This window comes from Coturnix japonica, chromosome 7 (genome assembly GCF_054131305.1).
Source record: "Coturnix japonica strain WE chromosome 7, WE-NBRP24, whole genome shotgun sequence".
Lineage (NCBI taxonomy): Eukaryota > Metazoa > Chordata > Aves > Galliformes > Phasianidae > Coturnix > Coturnix japonica.
The window spans coordinates 26,870,395-26,888,064 of NC_140669.1; the positions used below are offsets into that span (position 1 = coordinate 26,870,395).

The window sequence follows — 17,670 nt, forward strand, 5'->3', positions numbered from 1 at the left end:
TTGTACTTCACAAAATTAAATTTTATGAAAAAAACATATTTCAACATCTTCAAGAGGCCACTACTTACATGCTTTTAGAAGAAGGCCACCTGGAGCTGATACCAGAACAGCCCCCAGGGTAGCACCTGCCCCAGTGCACAGATTGACCCAAAAGCAGCCATGGTGACCCTGCCTCAGGGAGACATGCATAGACATTCTTCCCAGCAAAGACTCCTTAGTAATACAACAGTATGCCCACAGCACAGCTGGTAAGGGATCCTCTCGACCAGCTGTATTTAGAGTTTTATGGACAACTAGAACAAGCAATCAGGAAATAGACACACATAAAGGCTCTGTACGGGGGGAACCAATGCTGCCATTCCCTGGGGCACATAGAAAGCAGCCCAGTGTCCAGGGCTGAACTGTCACCTGAACATCCCTGCCCTTAAATGTAGCTCCTTGCTCCTTAAGCGTTTGCGAAACTTATTTAGCCCTCTGAGGGTCAGTTTGTTCTATTAAAATCTGACTTAGCCTTATTAAGTTACAGTGCACAACAGCTCCATCATTCAAGCACCAACAGGTGCACAAGGGGCAGCTGGCACGAGAATAAGCCATAGCACAGTACAGCCAGTGGAGCAGCAGCTGCCTCTTTCGCAAGGCTTCCCCAGAAAAGTCTCCTGCACACTGGCAGACAGGACCAAGTATGTCTTAGAGCTACACTCAGCCCAGGGACCCATGCCAGGAGGTAGCTTACAGGTGCTTGCTTCGTGCATAGTGGGGAAAAAAGGCTTTGATAAAAGAAAAATGGGAGGTAGTTGCTTAGCTTTGTCGTAAGAAGGCAAGGAAAAAAAAAAGAAATCAAGATGCATGAACAAAGTTATATATAGGGCCTCAGTCTGGAGGATGTTTCTCAAACACCATACTGCTTCTCACCATATTGCACATACATGCTCCACATGGTTTCTCTTTCCTAGAAAACCATGGATCTCAGTTGCTGGGAAAGCAAACAAACAAAAACCAAAATAACATGTCTCAACATACACTGTCAGTCAGTCCCATTTTGACACTTCTTTACCACATGACTTCAATGTGCAGTCACATAACCAGCCCGGGGTTGGAAACAGCCTAAAAGATCAGCATGTCCACCATTCTTCCCTAAAAATCACAGTTTTCATTAACATGTAACATACTTGGAGTCCAGTCCCATACTATCAACAGAATGAGACAGCTTCTGCATGGAGATAGGCAGGTTTGAGCCACCCATTGTTAAAAACACACATGCATAGAAATATCTGTTAAAAAAGATAAATCATATCCTGATAAGACAACATTCTGGGAGTAATCTTAACCTAATGCAGTCACTTAAAATGAAAGACCAGCTCTTATATACTAGCCTCTTTCAGCAAGTTAAGGTTTTAACCAACAGCTGTTGTCTAACAGAAACGACATCAACCAGAAATGTCTTATTTTGAAAGCATAAAAATGAAATGGCTTAAAGAAAAAAGGTTTGAATTCAGAGACATGACAAATCCAGACCTCCCTCTCAGAAGGTTTTAATTCCATCAATAAAAACCACCTCAAAAGGTACCCAACCTGAAAGCACAACTTGGAAATACAGAAACAAAGGTCTCTAATAAAATGTTCAGGTGCCTTGTCTGTAGGTGAGCAGAGTAACCTGCTTTACTTCAAACCATTTAAAAGCTTAACTTGTTTAGACCCACTGCCCCCATGCTAGTAACCTCTGCATTGCTGAGAGCCCTGATCCTGGGGGATGCTCCTCCAAAAAGCTCTATTTTTTTTTTTCCTTTTTATTATTTTCTTTGTATTTCCTACTCCCTGAGAAAGAGTGCCCAGCACAAGCAGGATCACCACACTGTGTTGTGGTTGAGCTCCTTCTATACCCACAGAGTGGGGCCAGAGAGACCCCAACAGCGAGGGAAGTCTGCCCTGCATCTGCTCAGGCTCTGAATGGAAAAAGTAATTCACAGACCCAGACATCTGACACCTCTTGTTATCACTGCATTTGCTTTGTATTTTAAATAGAACATTGTTAATGACCATGCTTTCCATTACTCAAAGCAATTGAGTTTAACTCCTTGGGAGCAGGGCTCAATCCCCAAGGAAAGGTCAAGATGCAAAATGCTAGTCCTTGATACACACCACAAGGCAGGGTGACTAGCAACATGGAGTGCACACCATACAAAACCAAAGCAGAAACTTCAAAACAGCTGAGGAAATGCAGACACTGAGCTTAACATTAGCACTCTCCTACATACTGTACACTGATCAAGGGACCAGACCCTTGGCTGGGAAAAAACAGAAGCTGTTTGTGTGCTACTTGTGGTGTTTTATTGTCTCCCAGACCTAAACGGGCTCCTACATGAAGCAATGAAATGTTAAAATAATGGGGACATCAGCAATGGTTTTCCTAACCTTGAGCAACTGGTGGTTCAGGTGGGCAGTAAGGGAAGTTTTTCCGGGCATGCCTGATGTGTCAGGAATTACTCGCTGATCATAAATATTGTACATAGCGCACTCCACCCACTGCTCCAAACTCATTTGGGTATCAGAGGCTGTCCAAAAACATCTCCTCACAACCCTCCCTGCACAGCCTCCTTTTTTCTCCCCTCGGGAGCTGCTAAACACCCAACACTCCTTCCCACCTACAGCCTAAGAAATTCATTGTGTCACTCTTCAATAGAAGACAAAGGTATGGAAGGTGCATTAATTACCCTTGTAGAATCATATCATAGGAGGACTTGGGAAGGGACCCAAGGACTATCAAGTTCCAACCCCCTGCCACAAGCAGGGCCACTAACATCCAGATCTGGTACTGGACCAGGTTGCCCAGGGCCCCATCCAACCTGGCCCTGAACACCTCCAGGTATTGGGTATCCACAATCTCTAATACTACAGGAGCCAGCACATACACTCACTGACATCTCATAGCATCAGTTGAAGGCTCTGGAGGCTTGCCATCCATCCGGAGACATCTCCGACACTTCTATATTACAGCAATAAATGCAATTGTTTCCTCTACAATGTCACCTGAGTCTTTCACACATCTAGCTCCAGCACACACTGTGATGGAAAACCCAATAAGAGGAAGCTCAGCAAACACATCCGTCTTCTTTCTGGCAAGCAAATTTGGCTATTTGTATCACTGAGCCAACCCAGCTTTCCCATCCATCTTCTCTACTTAGTACTGAGGCACTAAGAAGCCATGGTACATAGAACAGTGCTCTCTGAACAAACTCCATTAACACCATCCTTCCAGTGATGTAAGCCTGCTCCCACACCACTGTATTTTCCTTTTCCACATACTTGGAGAGAAGATATTTCATGCCATTATTACCAGAACAATTTTTATGCTTGAGCAAATTTTCAGTCTACTCTCAGTTTTCAAACCAAATATGATCAGCATCTGGCTATCAAGATAAACCTTCACTGTTTTTTACCATATAACTTCTATACAGATATAAGAAAGGGCTAAAACGTGTAATAAAAACAGAACTGTTCCTTAGTAACCTATTATTTCTCATTTGTTTTACAATGAAAATTGCAGTACTTGTTCTACCTAGGTACTTAAATTTATTTCAGAATGAAGACTGAAATGTTGCTGAAAAGGTAAGATTTCACCCTCACACCTACCTTCTAGATTAATTGATGAGGTATGCATCAGCCCACAGTTTATTAGAGCATTAAAAACTGAACTTTCCATTACCAAAATCTATGGTGTGGGAGGATAGTATAGATTAGTCCATAAACATTTCATTTCTCCACCAATGTAACAATGATGGGTAGCAGCACGCCTAAATCAAACTCTTGTAAAAGAAAGGCTATTGCCAAACCACTGGAAAGGACTTGTGATACAAGATGAAGATTGATACAACGCAATGTAAATGCGTCCTCAGCCGCATGAAAAGTATCTCAAGGGAATTGTTCACGCTGATTAAAAGGAACAAATACCAATTATCACAACTGTAATTACACTCTAGGTCAAATTCATTTCTACTTAGTCTTCAGAGTCTGCATGCATTAATAGTGTACAGCCCCCATTGCATGAAGGGCATTTAGTGGCATGGAGAATGGCAGCCAGCAGCATGACTGAGGGAATTCAGCTCCTGCCCAGCCTTGCAACCATTTGCTGAAGCTCACTCAGCCTCTTCAAAATCTTCTAATTCACCACGTCTGGCCCTCCTACTATAGAAACCGAGAGATGACAACTGAACCCTAGGCAACACATGGATAAAATGTCCCTCAAGGCTGCCATGAAACTTGTAAAGCAAGCCCAGAAGAAAGAAAGTGAAGAAACAAATCAAACATAGCTTATGTCAGAGGGAAAACCAAATCTCCTTTAGGGATTTTTGGTCTTGAAGCTTGATTCAAACTTCATGCAGACTTGGAGTTGGTAGCCACACTTGCATGGCAGGAAAGGAGCCTTGCGATAAGGTATTTCCCTATTTGTTTTTTAAATGTGCCATTTCAGAATAAAATTATTCCCTAATACAAAACCCTTTCTGGAACTGGCATGGTCACACAAGTTTTTGTTTAAAACTCTATGAAGCATAGCCACGTTTAGCTTTTCAGTGAATGATGTAAAGAAAGATAAAATACCAAAGGAAATTCCCATCAGGCACAGCTTGTAGGAAAGTCAGCATAGCACAGAGTTCATAACCTCAAAAATTAGAGCTCTGAGAAAACACACAACTAGATATCTCCTTCACTTTGCACCCTCCACACACACACTTCAAAGCAACATGTTACCGATCTCTTCTACCCACAAGTAGAGTGGAGATGGTGATATTTAGTTTCCTACAACGTAGCTAATCACCTCATGATAACAGCATGATAACCTATGTGACCTCTAGCTACAGCCTTACCTCAAAGATAACCAGCTAGGATGGTAATGCAAATGTTCTAATATACCTTTCTACAACTACAGGGGTGTGTTGTCTCTCAAGTGCTCCAAGACACATGCTGAAGGAGCTGGATTTCCTGCTAGGGAAGGCCTACTCATCAGCCACAGCCTCTCTCTCTCTGTCATATCATCTTGCATATACATGACTAACACTGAGTGACCCCAGGCAAAAGCATGCTAAGGACAGTCACGTACTGGGAGAAGTAAGCTGAGAGCTTTTCATCTTATTCAAGCTTGCCCTGCACTCTAATGCCAACATAGTAAAGTTGGATGAAGATCATACATGTCCCCTGATGGGCAGACATGCTAAACTGGTGCCCGGACTCTTAAAAAGAAGATAGCACATGAGCTTTAAATAACCTGGTCAGAAACCAAACCTGTAAGGCTTTTATATCAGACATGAATAGTTGGGCACTTCATCTGCAAGAGAATGAAAGTCTCAAAAGGGAATAAAGAGCTCTGAGAGAGGAGGTGAACAGTGTCTCTTACCATGTTCCAAGCTTCTGGTCAGATCTTGCAGCTTGGCTTTACAGGTAGTAGCACCATCAAGCATAGCAAGACAGAAAAATACAGAGAACCATATCTCTATCAAAAGGAGTTACTTGGAATCACCCTGCTATTGAAAACAAGTCCAACATATTAAGTTCTGGAAGAGAAGAACACCCTTGCACATAAATAGGTGCTGCTGCAGGCATAATAATAGTAGTAACATCTCTATTCACAGCAGTGAGCAAGATTTGAATAGACAAAGCCACAGCTGTGCTGTTCTGATGTTGGAGACAGTCCTGCCAGGTGGGATGTTGGACCACAGGTCTCCTGAGGTCCACTGACACCATCACTGCTATGAGACCTTGAGGGTAGGAATAAAGCAGAGGCAGCTTAAACAGAAAAATCTCCCTAATTTAGATACCTTGTGGTTTTCTGTACTTTTTTTGCAAGCCATCAAAACGTATTTTCAAGCAAATAAGGACAATGCCACACACAAAGGGCAAGCACAGCATAGTCTGCCAATTCTCTTGCATCCCTCCTAGCCTAATACTGGGAAGCAATGGGTGCACAGGAACACAGAACTGGGATTCAAGACTTGCAGCCATTATCGCCTTTTGACCTACAGGGAAGCTTTTTATGTGGCGCTCAACAGGTTTCATCAGGAAACTACAGGAACAACTTGTTTCAAGGCACAAGATGACCACCCACCCTCCACTGCCCTGTTGCTCCCACAAGGATGCTCCAGATAACGCCCTTTTGTAACTTCCGAAGATGCTCTTTTGCTGAGGCCACAAAAAAGCCGCACTCAAAGTCTTCACACAACAGGGAAAGAATGGCTTTCCCTATGAGAAAACCAATACATGCAGCAGCTAGTGACTGGGCACACGCTTGGCTGTCAGCAGCTCTGTGGATGCCACTGGAAATGGCTGCGGGATTTTTAAGGGCACATCAAATTGATTTGGATCTGTTAAAACCTAACGCATTGAGATCCATCTGTATTTCAAGTGTCCCTGCTGGAGGAGCAGAGGGAAGAACAAACACAAGCAGAGAACAGGATTTTCCTTGCCTTAGCCCCACTAAGTCTGGAATTAGAGAAAAGGAGGTACAGGGAGAGATGCACTTTGATGTAGCCAGCATAACTGTAAACAACCCACTGCAACAAGGCATTCTGTTCCTCATTTGAAAGGCTTGTCGACATCCCATGTTTTCCATTTTTCCATTTACTTAAGGCTCTGATCTTGGAAACCAGATGTAGTCATTGCCCTCTCTGCAATGGCCCCCACTGGATCACTCTAGGTAGAACATCATCACTGAGCTGACAGCCAGCACCCTCCAGAGCACTGCCAGTCAATTTCAGAGCTGTATTTCCATTTCATATGAAGCTAGTCTCTTTTTTCTCCTCCTTTTGTGGAGGGCAGGGATGGAAGATCTCCAGGAGTTCACAGCTGGATGGCTCACACCATTTGCTCCCCAGGTTACCCAGACATTGCTGCAGTCCCACCCTGGCCACCACCCTTCCCACTCCTGTTTTCTCCAATGAAACCTCTTCTGGAGGTGCAAACGTTGCTTGGCTGGGCTTAGTCCTCTCTTTAGAGGATGGTACTTGGCTGTATTCGGGTTAGTGTTTCTTCTGCACCTTTTATAAATATGAGGTAAAATATAACTCCAAGAAACTATAATATTTGGCAAGGTATCACCTTAAGTGGGAGGACATCTGAACACACAAGGATGCTGTGCCAGGAGGGTTGGGGAGCCCTGTAGTATCAAATACCCTACCAGCATCAAGAATAGAGATTTGAACAATAGGTCCAAAGGGAAGCAATGGGGAATTTTGTCTCCTGCAGCCCCCTCAAACAAGCCCTTTGCTCTGTTGCCCACCAAGGCATTGTGCCAAGCCACTCCTTAGACACAGTGTGGGTGTCTGGCCCCACCACTTACCTCCTGCATTCGATTTGCTCCTCTCCTCCTGCACAGCTGGGGCTGGATGAGGTCTCCACCATCTTGCATCACACAGTGAGGAAGGCTACGTCCCCAGCAAGACACATGGCACTGAGCTCTGCAGGCAGTGGCAGGACAAGCGTCACCTACTTAGGAGGTGTCGGACCAAACAATAAACTCATTTTTGCTGTTTTCAGAGAAAAGCGCAGGTGTCCAAAACAAGGAAATATTCTGGTGTAGGACTTAGTGTAGGACTTGTCCGCCAGCAAAAGAAATCTCTGCACTGCTTGGAGATTTCCTTCAGGGAAAGACAGGTGTTCCTAGTGTCATATTTTTCTTATCGCTCCATTTGAAACTTATAAAAAGTTTGGGGACATTTCTAGAGCAAGAGACACACGAGCACGCAATCAAACTGAAACCAATGAGGTGCCACGCTTTGAGGTTTCCTCTACGGCTTCTCTTCTGGCAGACAAATCTCAGCCTCGGCTAACCCAGAAAAAAGGTCAGCCAAGCCATCAAACATTTCAAAGCACAATTAAGACCCTAAATGAGAAAAGTTAAAGTTTAATGCTGGAACCGCACCGCCGGTTGATGCTCACCAATTACAAGGGTCACTTGAAATACGATCGGTGAAACCGCTGCGTGTCAGAAAGCTGCCTCTGCTGATGGGAGCGAGGAAATCTTCTGGCAAGGCAAACAACCTTGCTCTAATGATACGACTGCTGCTATAAAAAGAAAGAAAAAAAGCAATTCAAATTCAGTTTGGAAGAGCTTGAAGTTGATGCATTCTGATGCCCTTAGAATAACTCAGCTCCCATATGGGTGTGGTTATTCAAACCAAGTCAGAAATTAACTCTCCATTCCAGGAGTACAACACTAAAGGAGAAATCAAAGATGGGTGGGGGGGAAGGGGAGAAGAGCCAACAAAATAGGCTGATTCAAAAATACCATGTAATTTCTTTTTAATAATGTGTAATTTAATACTGATCATCATTTCCCAGCCTTCTGAGTTCTTCAGTGGAACAACCTATTCTTAATATTAAAAGGAAAAAAAAGGTCAAGTAAAGCATTTCAACATCAGAAAGAACAGAAATGAAATGAGGATTGCATATTTGACATTCTTCTGCTGCAGCTGATTACATCTGACATGCTCCTGCATTGTGTTTTGTTTGAACAAATGCCAACTTGCTCAAGAGCAAAATATATCATGAAAGCCTCTTCTCTGCCATCCTCCCCATGCCTGACAGGGCTGTTCTAGAGGATAAACGCCGAAATACTGAAGTAGCAGCATGAATGCCTGAACAGTGCAGTAATTACCAGTAAAACAGGCAAAAAGTTTGGCTCTAATACTTCCAGTAACTTTCCTATTCAGTCACCACAGCAAGGACTGCTTTCCATTACAGACCAAGGCTTTGTCAGGATCTGACTTGCTCCAGATCAGCCATGGGAGGCATTTGAGGATTCAGCTGAGCATCTGGACTTGCACTGACATCAGCTCTGTTTTACCTAAGTCACAGAAGTTGCTTGTTTCTGGGAGGGGATGACCTCGATGCTGATAAACACTCAAACACTATTTATTCCCAACATTTCTTCCCGGAATACAACTACTGATGGGGCACAACCTCATGGGAAAAATGCCTGGCCTGCCTTCCTGATAGCTTCTAATGAGTATGTCCAGATAAGCTCAGACATCAGGCCCCACAGCACTCAGAAATCTCTGTACCCCCCATGTGAGTTTTTGCATGACTGTGTAAAGGCCTTAATGCACACAGGTCAGTGTTCCAGCTATTGTAAAACATATACCACAATGGGGTGACATCTGTTTTTTGACACAGATCTAAGGTATGTTACATGCTAAGGAGCCTTGTGAGGATGTGAGGGGGTAGCACAGTGCTCCACCTCCTCTGCACTCTCTCTGGTTTCTAGAGATGTTTGGTGGGAAGGAAAATGCTGTGTTCTATATCAACTATATCAACTCAACATCAACAACAATTTTCTTATCAATGACATATCTGACAGCATTTAAAGCCACATCATCTTAAGATCCTGGAAAACAGAATCAAATCTGAGATTTACCAACACCATCCACTTCTATTGACAGAAAACATGCAGAACATGACTGAAGACAATTGAATTTGGATCCTTCTTAACCAAGACGCAAAAAAACCCCAAGCAGCATGCCTAATTAAGTCATGTTCCAACACACGTAGCTATGAAGTCCTTAGCTTAAATGCCACCTTGACACATCAGCCATCTACTTTCATTGCAGTCACCTTCATTTCTGGTGTATAATCTAAGTCGTAACATAAAGGTTTCTGTGTGGTAGTAAGAGGTGACATTATAAGTCATTACACTGCGGTTTATAATGCCAGTGGAATAATTTTGCATCAAGGGTTACAGCTAAATTCTTGAAAGAGAACGATGTTATGGGAAGTAATTACTTTCCCCCCCCCCCCATACACACGCTGGCTATTAAACTTTAATAACTCAGATATGGTTTCAGGTTTCCTAGAAGACAGGTTTGTGCAGAAGGTTTCTTACATTTTATCAGCCAGAAGAAAAGTACCTAGAAAATATTCACTATTTCATTTATACAACAATTAAGAATTGCAAATAAATAGAAAATGGGCTGTTTGTGGCAGACCAAAAGAAAGGCTTTTTCCTCAGCTCCGATCCCAGATAACAAATCTCATCTGATGGGCAGCTTGTGTGTCAGGTAATCCCATAAATACAGTTATTTAGACTAGAGACTACAAGTGACACATGACTGCAGACATAGGAAGAGAAATCTAGGATGTACTTAACAGATTAGATCAGAACCAGTGACAAACGCCCTGTAATTATTCCAGGCAGTTGCACCGGTTCCTTACCTGATTTGAAAGACCGACCCACCTCCTCTGAAGAAATAACACACACAGCCAACTATCAGTATGTGTGCATTGTAAAGTAACTCACTAAATTTGTCTCCTTGCCTGTTCTATAGCCTTGTCATTCTGCTTCTGTCAGCTCAACAGCATGAGCAAAGCAGGGGACATCTGTGACATCCCTTGGACCAGCCAGATCCAGCCTTTTTTGGGGGCACAAAAGGAGTTTTGCTTTATTCATCATACCTGGAAATACCGGATTTTCACATAGAAATAATGCACAAGTGAATACCTTCCTGGAGCACAGACGTCTGCCTGGGAAAGCTTCTGCATCCTTTCCCCGGTGAACGGCTCACGGTGCTTGAGCCTCAGATGAGTTGAAGTGGGAACTGCAGGGGGAAGTGTGGGGGGAGGAAGAACTGGCCTTCACAGATGGGCAAACCTGTACCCACCTTAAAGAGAGGACCCGAGACCCCTCCTGTGAACTCTCTTCTATATTAAGTTGTCTAACAGGACTTTCTTGTTGTAAGAAAAGAAGCAGAGGAAACTAGAGAGAGACAAAGGAAGCACAAAAGAACGGCATTCTAATGGTTCTCAGCAAGAAAAACACTTTCAGCAGACTACACACAGGCTTCTCTGTATGTAGTGGAAGAAATTCTCAGATCCAGGGCCACAAATGTAGTTTAAGATCCTGCTGAGAGGAGAAGTCCTGCTCATTCCCAAAGTCTTTGGTCCTTGGCATTGCTGGAGACACCTATTGGAAGGATTTGCTGGACCACTGATTTGGATTAGCAGAAAGAGAAGGAAAGCAGCCATGTAATAGGAAAGGTATGAAGTACTGGGTACCATTTTTGCAAGGAGTAACCCCCTGCTGCTAGCAGGATCCCAACAGCTGGCAATGACTGCTAGAGGAAAACCCCTGAGCTGCCTCTGGACTGCCAACTTCAGCCTGCTATGGGAAAGGCAGAAGCAGCTCTGGAGACATCAGGAACCCATTTTGGTGGAGATGGGAACAAACTGAAAGGCCCCGTGAAACCCCATAAGGGGTACTGCAAAGTTCCTGAATACACAAACTAGCACAGATTGACACTTCAGCAAATAGGGGGAGAGGGAAAGGAGAACTGCAGTCCTAAACTTTTTAGGGTATTTAGGGCTAAGAAGAGATCAAATCTCTGTAAGGAGCTGGGGCTACCAGCTGATATTTAGCTCAGCTTCTCACTCTGCGTCCTTCAGAAACTGAAGATCAGCAATGGCATAACAGCAAATAGGCATACATGGCCAAAGACATGTTAAACTTCAACTTGGAAACACCTGTCTAGGCAACAGCTCTCCCAGAGGAGTAAGGCAGAGCAGAAGAGACAGCTGCCTCCTACATGGAGCTCGGTGTAGCACGGTGGGAAGTGCTGATGGAGACTGGCTGCAGGTCCTCAGCTTGGAGTCCTGCTGCACGAGGCCATGGCACACATGGCTTGCTCTGAATGGCTCAGAAATTAAGAGCAGCTCAGTGGCACCTTCTGGTCCTATGTGAAATCTCTAAGAGAAAGAAATACTGTTACATTTCTGTTCTGTTTCACTGCAGTGCAAATATTTCACTTCCAGCCAGCTGTTCTCAGACCATAACCATAAACCCTGCTTATCTAATACAGACCATCCAGCAAGACACTTCAGAATGTGCTAGTCTTTACACCTAGGAATAATAAACATCAATTAACACATCCACCTCCCTGAGGACAGACAGCTGGCAAACCAGGGCCTGATGGCCTCCTGTTACGGACCACCAAAAGGACTTACTTCCCAGCTCCTTGGGCCAAGTCAAAAGCATAAGAGGCACCACAGAACTGTTAGTTCTCTTTTTTTCACTTGAACAGGGAAAGAGACAAGGCTTTGCTCTTAGATGCTGCCTTCAGCCATGGGCAGGACAGCCCTGTGAGCTGTTCAGTGAGACCAGAACAGCTTCAAGACCCATGCTGAGGTGTGCAGGAGCAAGGCTACAGACACAGAGCATGTTCATCCTTATTGGACACCAGGTATTTCCAGCTGGAGTTGACTCCAACCAGTTCCAGGTTTTGAGCTGATGCAATGCTTCAGTCTGGATTTATTTATCAAATCCAAGAGCGCATCTCCTCAGTGCCATGCTCATTATGACACTAGGCGAAAGGCAGAGGTTGCTCTCTACACCAGGGGATGGTTTCCCATCTCTCAGTGGTAATTTTCCAGCTATAGCCATTCTCTGCTTAACTGCTTTGATTAACCTCAGCAGATTTGATGTACAACCTAACCCTGCAGCTCCTCTGCATCTGGCTCAGTCAGGACAGCACTCAGACTCATCAAAAAACACTCTTTATACCTGTATTCTAACACAAGGAATTTGAAAGGAAACATCATCAGCATAGCAATAGACAACATGTAGGTTGGATTTTCTTGCCGTATGATCACTCTCACATACTGCTCTGTATGAACAGCTTCCATCAGAGACCTTCACATTGCATTGCCAGCCACCCTCTAGCTACTTGTTGTACAAAATAATAGCTCCCTGTTGCTTATACAGAGAAAATCCATAATACTATATGCAGTCCATAATGTTACTGGATAATCAACTCTGTCCATCACAGAAGGAACAAGACTAGAGTCTGGGTGCGTGTTTGGATGCAGTGTTTTAGACACTAGATGTCAGTGTTTTACCTGCACTTACAGTCACAGTGAAAGACTCCCATAAATAAACCAATGCACAAGAAGGTAACTCACTTCTAGTACCAAGGCAGCACTGAAACCACAGCCAACTCCTCTTCCCTCAAGGGGACAGAAGGTTTCCAAAATAAAGCAATCCTCCTCCCCCTGCACTTTCTTTTGCCTGGAAACAATAGTTCAGATAAAAGAAACACAGTCCCCCTCCCCCCCCAAAAAAAAAGCCATGACAGCAGAGGTGTCTCACTTCCACCTCAGGGAGTACCTGCCAGCACCAGCTGGATTTAACAACTGCATAACTCTACTACGAGCTGCTTAACAGATCTACCCAACAACTTGTAATGTAAGTAACAAAGCACTAACAAAAAGGAAACGGCCATCATGACAAAGCTTTAAGTTGGATAAACAAAGTGGATGTATATTTCCAGTACAAAAATCAAGTTCCACCATTTTGCCTAAAGGAATTTTGTGAAGGTCCTAAACTGCTTTCGAAGTCAGATAATAATAGAAGGTTCAAAAGAAAAACAAAAAGATTGCTGGGAAAAAAAAAAAAAAAGTCAACTCATCAACATTTGGGCCCAAATATATTGCAGCCCATCTTTATCTCACTACCAAATCAGCACTGCATTATTTGGTTTAAAATATGGCCCAATATCTTCCCCTTGTGCATGCAGGACCTGCCTGTGCATTCCAGTTCCAAACTGGGGACAGGAGGAGAGGAAGACAGCCCATTTTTAAGCCTTTTTGCTCCTATCTCAACACAGAGAAAAATATTCCAGCATTACCAAACTCACACCATTCACTCAAAGGTAAAAGACGCCCCACAGTATTAACCAATACACCAGCACACCTGCCACCAAGGTCATCCTGCACACATGGCTGCCTCATTCTAGTTGAGGTTACATCCTCCTGAATTCAAAATTTCTCTTAAGACCTCTGAAGTAAATTTTGGAGCAAATTGCCACGCTGGTGCATTAGGTTCCATACGCAATGTCAAGTACATGGCACCAGTACTCAGTAGCAGCACAAGGGCCTCAGGGGAAATGCAAGGGAGTGCCTTTGCTGCAGAAAGATCAGAGCTAATTTTGTTATGTCACTACTCACAAACAAAGAGTTGCACAGGCTGGACAGACTCCAAGCAAGTATGGAAAACTGAGAAACTGTACTGAGAGGATTGGGATAAACTCGTATTTGAAACTGGATCTAAGGATAAGCCACTGTCCAGAAGAACATAACGAGGACCTTCGCACTTCAGAGGCAGATGGTAACGATACGACTAAGATCAACGCTACATTTATGGCTTATTTTTAGACAAAGCCTGGCAAAAAGCAAATTAAAAATTATAAATCCAATTTTCTGCTCTACTTACCAGAGAATACAACAGTTCCCCTATCAGTGACCATCTAATGATCCGTTCCTTCTCAAACACTGGAAACTCATTAGCGTTCTTCCAGCCTCACGAATCCAGGCCTTGAACCAGTGCATTATGAACGAGTCCCAGCCAATCCAATCACTGTGCTACATTCTATCCCTGCACGGGCTGGGGAGGATGTGCATCCATCACTGACACTCAGCAGAGTGCTCTTAGGAGAGCTTTTGATTTAAGAAGCTTTGGACACAACAAGAAGTCTCTCCTTAGAGGAGCACCCCCAGAAGCACGCAGTAATGGTAAGCTGGGAGCCCGACCTCCTGCTCTCACTGCAAGGAGCTGAGGATTGCACCCGGATGGCTTTTGCTCTGCGGCTTTAACAGCAGCTCAAAGGGTCCCCAGTGGCTCAGGTTTGAAGGAACGAAAATACCAATAGACATTTTGACTTGTTTGTTGTCTGGAAGCAATAATTCAAACGATCCACCATAAATCAGCTTTATATCACAGGACAAAATATCAATTTGCTTTGGTGAAATCCATTCTCCTTAAAAAGTCAAGTCAGCTCACAGAGAGAGGAAAAAAAGGGCCAGGAGACCAATGCTGCAGGACTTCAACAATCCACAGGGAGTTTATTGTTACACCGCATTGGGAACGCTTGTCAGCACCTTTCCTCTGGATTGCTGTGGCCACAACTCCCACTGACATCAAAAACACAGAACCCAAACAAAGTACAATGGAAGCTTTGACCACATCAGATTTTTTTTAAAACAAAGCACTCAAGCCTCTAAAACCTTACGAATGAGCCATCAGCTGTGCACCTTTAGTTCTGCAGGCAATGCAGAACTAATCTGCAGATTGCTTGCTTGACATAAGCTTTTCGTTATAGGCAGGCTAGCTCAGATGGGATCAAACTGATTGAGAGCCCTCAGCCATCCCACCACTGCATAAAGACATGGTTCATAGAAACATCTCCCAGTCTGGAGACCACCAAAGCATGGAAGAAGCACAGGCTCTCAAAATCTCTGTATAGAGCAGAAGGTGGAAATCAGCATTGCTCTGTGCAACATTCTGATATAAAAACATACAGAGATCATCCCCAGGATTCAAATCTCCTCCTTCTTGAGAGATGCTTAAGATTTAGATCAAACCTGTGGCAAACAAAGTGTTTATGTTCATTTGCAGTCCCTGGGAAATCAGTGATGATTTTGTCATTGATTTCAGTTAGATAACAATTACTGCAATACTCAGTGGGCTGGTTGAGCAACAGGTTCCAATCATTTTCTACATGACCATTAACAGCTGTAATTTCTGCACTTTTGACAGTGTTTTATGTTTATATTTTAACTCAAAAGCTCTACCTCTTTTTATCGTGTTCAACTGTGTCTCCATTTCACTTCTTCAGAAAAGGGCCACTTACCACACAGCCATAACTAACCAACACTGGATGAGAAACCAGTTTTTCTTCCACACAATAGTAAAGCAATACATTCTCATGTCATTATATATTTCAGCTGAAGAAATCCTACTGAGACCATAGGCAAGACAACAGGGGTAGAGGAAGCTGAGTCAGGAGACGCTGATGAGGGCTTAAAACAGCGTGGGAATAGGACAACATGTAAGGCTGAACTAAAAACCAGCGTTCTGAAAACAGCTCAAACAGGCTGATATTCAAATGCCATCTGACTTGTTTGCACTTACCTGCTGTAGTGATTTCAGTGCCTTCGCTTGTTTCAAGTTATTTGGGATCCTGACAAGGGATCTCTCACAAAGTCTCCAACAGAAGAGAAGCAGCCTGAAGAGAACTGTCTCATTTGCATCAGCTCTTGAAGAGTTTCAGTTCCCCGGGGCTGGCAATGGAAACACAAACTCTGAGGATGCATATTCCAAAGCACAACCAAGTTAAATTACCAGTTCACCAAAGCAACTTTTTTCCCCCTTTTCCTGTTAATATCACTTTCTCGTGTATGAACTGGGTGGGGAATTACACTGCGAATGCCTCATCTGAATGCATGTCACCCATCTGCTATCAACTGTCCTCATGGAGCTACTCCTCAGATTCTTGCACGGAAATGTTTTCTGGTTTCTTGCATGGTCAACCCTCTGATGTAGTTTTGTCAGCCATCACAGGCTATATAGTGAACTACAGTTCATTTTGAAGAAAACAAAATGGATGATTTCACACCCGTTAAACTCATAATTTCTTTCTGCATTACCGGACTCGGGCAGGTTCTCATCCCTGCTCAGCTTTGTACAGCCTCATACCCATTACTGTGGAACAGTCTTAATTAAATACAAACACTTTCCTCATCAAAACACTGTCTAAGGAATGTCAAACCTTGTCTCCTCAGATGCCATAAGGGGCCCATTATGTTATCTAAACACTTCCAGAAAGCACTGCAAGGCATCGCAAATCACAGCGTTACAAACCAGCTCCCATCTGTGTGTTCCCAGCCCCCTTAGATGCCCGACCAGGAAGTATCCCTGGTGGTAGACACAGGCCCATCCCCTCAAACAGCAGCACCAGAACATGCCATTTCCCATCAGCCCTTCAGACCAACTAGAAACAGAAGAGAAACCTAAATTCCTGTGATAAAAGAGCAGCCTTGTAGGAGCTGAGGAGATGTTATCTGTTTCACAGCTGTGCCTTCGGAGCTGCTGGGGATGCCAGATCCCCATCAGGCTGTCTGCTCTTGCTAAAGGTGCAAGCTATTGAAACCATATAAGCTGCAATCAGCTGCCCCAGCTTGGAGCCACAGATGTCTCTCCAGCAGGTAACTGGCCCAATACATTTCTGTTTGCTAGAACCACGCAACCTGAAAGGGGTCTACCATAAACCTCATTAACTGCTATATGTCAGCTAATGTCAGCAAATATGACCACTGTTCAGAGCTTGGACTTTGCTCCTGGGCCTCAAACTGTGCCACAAATCTCTTTACACTTAGTCAGAAAATAGGAGCAAGCATTTATAAAGGAAGCTTGCCGTTTCCTCCACAGTTACCCCTGTCATTTTATACAAACCATTAAAAAAACATTAAATGAAAACAAACATCAGAAAGATGCGAGACCAAAAGCAGTTCCCAATAGGAGCGCCTATTAAACACTGATAACAACAGCTCCCATACCAAAAGACAGACACCAGTATTTTGCTACATCACACCAAGCCTTGCATGCTTATATTCTTTCATTGCCTCGTGTGACGGACATGTATGTGCTTGTGCATGGACTTGGATCCTTCACTGTGTTTATTCTCTTACCATGGCCATTTAAGGAGCTCATCCAGTGCTGCAACACACTGGGAAAGAGCCACCTTCCACCAACACCCTGCCACCACCCCAGAAAGCTCCACTTCTTGTTAGAAAGCTTTTCTTTGTCCTTCCACATCGCTTTTTCCACCCTATGAGAATATAGGCTTGCATGACTCACCT

General features: G+C 43.8%; 1 long non-coding RNA gene across 2 annotated transcripts in view; it reads right to left on the reverse strand.

Moving 5' to 3' along the window:
* Positions 1–17,670, reverse strand: part of LOC107316442 (uncharacterized) — a 50,050-nt gene that overhangs the window by 25,186 nt on the left and 7,194 nt on the right. For both annotated transcript variants that reach the window (XR_014948385.1, XR_001556349.3), the window contains exons 2-4: positions 15,944–16,092; positions 7,927–8,052; positions 7,328–7,445 (exon numbers count right to left, since the gene is read on the reverse strand). This is a non-coding gene — a long non-coding RNA (uncharacterized LOC107316442). The remainder of the gene's footprint in view (positions 1–7,327; positions 7,446–7,926; positions 8,053–15,943; positions 16,093–17,670) is intronic.